The sequence below is a fragment of the Mandrillus leucophaeus genome, unplaced genomic scaffold (assembly GCF_000951045.1).
Source record: "Mandrillus leucophaeus isolate KB7577 unplaced genomic scaffold, Mleu.le_1.0 Scaffold628, whole genome shotgun sequence".
NCBI classification, from domain to species: domain Eukaryota; kingdom Metazoa; phylum Chordata; class Mammalia; order Primates; family Cercopithecidae; genus Mandrillus; species Mandrillus leucophaeus.
Genome location: NW_012106786.1, coordinates 482,862 through 485,339, shown reverse-complemented (window position 1 = coordinate 485,339; position 2,478 = coordinate 482,862). Strand labels below are relative to the sequence as shown.

The 2,478-nt window shown below is 53.5% G+C and overlaps 1 pseudogene across 1 annotated transcript in view; it reads right to left on the bottom strand.

The window, feature by feature from the left end:
• Positions 1–2,478, bottom strand: part of LOC105554113 — a 17,817-nt pseudogene that overhangs the window by 4,342 nt on the left and 10,997 nt on the right. The window contains exons 15-19 of the transcript XR_001008277.1: positions 1,971–2,124; positions 1,756–1,863; positions 1,475–1,562; positions 766–1,089; positions 345–495 (exon numbers count right to left, since the gene is read on the bottom strand). The product of XR_001008277.1 is annotated as a putative golgin subfamily A member 6B (transcript). The remainder of the gene's footprint in view (positions 1–344; positions 496–765; positions 1,090–1,474; positions 1,563–1,755; positions 1,864–1,970; positions 2,125–2,478) is intronic.

Here is a 2,478-nt window from a genome sequence, read left to right as displayed (position 1 = left end):
CTGGCTAATTTTTTGTCGTTGTAATTTTAGTAGAGATGAGGTTTTGCCATGTTGGCCAGGCTGGTCTCAAACTCCTGACTTCAAGTGATTCTCCTGCCTCAGCCTCCCAAAGTACTGGGATTACAGGGATGAGCCACCATGCCCAGCATAAGAAGCCTCTTATACCACGGTCTCTTCCCCTGTGATTGGGGGAATCCATGCCTCTAGCTGGGATGATGATGTCCAGACCTGGGAGGAGCCCAGGGCTACCCACCTCTAAAAGTCAGAGGGTAGGAGGCAACAAACAGACACAGGGCTGCCCTGGAGCATGCTAAGGTCACTTGCCCCGCAGTTGGAGCTGCCTTTGGCCTGGCACCTCCCCTCCCCAGAGGCTGGTACCTGTCTCCCAGCCCTTCTTGGATGAGGCAGAGGTTACCATCTCCTTCACCTTGCTCAGCTTCTCCTGCAGCTCGTTTACTTGCTACTCCAACTGCAGTGTGCTCTTGTTCTCATGTTCTGTACAGAAAGAAGCAATCAGTGGTCATCCACTGCAGCTGGAGATCCCAGAACTTGGTGTCTCCCTCCCACATCACTCGGAAGGGTGGAGGCAGGTTAGAAAAATCATCCCCTCCCCCACAGCCATCAGAGCAGGGCCTGATGAGCTCTGGTTCACAGGTGCCTTTAGCAGTACCATGTCATGTAAGGGCTACACTGCCCCATTTTACAGGTGGGGAAACAAAGACCTGGAGGGCTAGGGATGAGGGCAGGCTCCCCAGGTGGGGCAACCTACCAGCTCCTTGAAGCCACACTGTGGCTTGGCCAGCTGCTTGTCGAGCTTGTGGTTCTGGGAGAGTGTGCGTCTCTCCTCCTGCTTTCATAGCCTCTCCTCCTTCTCCCACAGTCTCTCCTCCTGCTTTTGCAGCCTCTCCTGCTGCTCCCGAAGCCTCTCCTTTTGCTCCTTGCTCAGGAGACTCAAGGCCTGGTTGTTTTCCACCTGGGATTGGAGTTTTCCCACCAAACTCTCCACCTCCTTCCGCAAGTGTTTGGCCTCATCTTGTAGCTGCTCCACCTCAGACGGCCCTGCTGGGGGTGCTGGAGATGGGGGCTCAGCTGAGAAAGGAAGCAGACAATAAGGGCCTCTGGATTCCCCAACCCCCGCCTCTCAAAAAAACCAACCCTACTCTTGACGCACAGCTCCTCTCAGGCTTCCCAAACTTGGCCTCACTGCTAATGATTCCTCACACCCAATGGAAGCCAATTTCCCAGCCATGTCAGATACAGAGCACTGTGGGTGGCTGACAACGGGCACTCCTCCCTCTTTGCTGATGGGGACCCTGAGGCTCATGGAGATGACAAGACTTGCTGACTCCTGGCACAGACCTCTTTTCCACTGCCTCAAATCCCTTCCATCCACCCACCTGCCTGGGGCATTCTAAGCCACCCCACAGCCCTGTGATGCCAGTCCTGCTCCCAGGTCGCACCAGCCCCATCTTACCCATCTGGTGTTTGATTTCGGACAAGCTCCTCTCCAGCTCCTGTATCCGATGTATGTCACGCTTCTTCTCCTCCTTCAATGTGTGAGCCTGCCCAAAGCACAGGGGGCAAGGGTCCTGGAGAGGGGGGCTGGTGGCTGGACAGGCTACCATCTCCCTCTCTGCCCCCACCTCCACAAAGCCCAGACCCATGACCACCTCTAGCTATACTCTTCCCATTTTACAGATGCCCAGAAAGATCCAGTGACCCATCTAAGGTGGGGGCTGAAGGCTCAGGTCTCACCTCCACCGACATTTTCCGCATCCTCTCCTGCCACCGGGCCCTCTCTCCTTTTATATGTTGAGCATATTCCTCTCTCTCCAGCTGGACTTGTTTCAATGACTCTGTCATCTGCAAGAATGGGCACAGAAGTGAGGAAGGGCTGTCACTGGTCCTCACCTGCTCCTGGCCACCTGGGGTCATCTTCCTTCCACATCCCTCCCTCTGCAAAGCCTCACTTGTGTCACGTGTGCGTTCAGCAGCGCCCGCTCCTTTCTGGTCTGCTGTAACTGCCGCTGGAGGACTGCTTCACTGCGGCTCGAGGACTGGATGGTGAAGAGTGAGAAGTTTTGATGTGGGCAGTCCAGGCAGTGCCCCTTAAAAGGGCTAGGGCTAGGCTCAATGTACAACTTGATCAGTAAAGATCAAGGCATTTCCAAGCCTATGGCCTGGTTTTTAAAAGAACTCAGTAAACTTGGAAGGGACAGGGAAAGAGATTGAATTATAGCTGGCTAACGGAGGCCCAGAGAGATCAGATAATATTGCTAGTGTTATTACTACCACTGTTTGAACCTTTCTGGAGTGCTTCACCAGGTACCATGCTAACAATCCTATTTAATCCTCACAAGCACCATATGAGACAGTTACTAGGATTACCTCTATTGTGTACATGAAAAACATGCAGTATTTGAGGTTAAGTGCTTGTCTAAGATCACTGAGACAGAGCTGGGATTTGAACATCCAGGT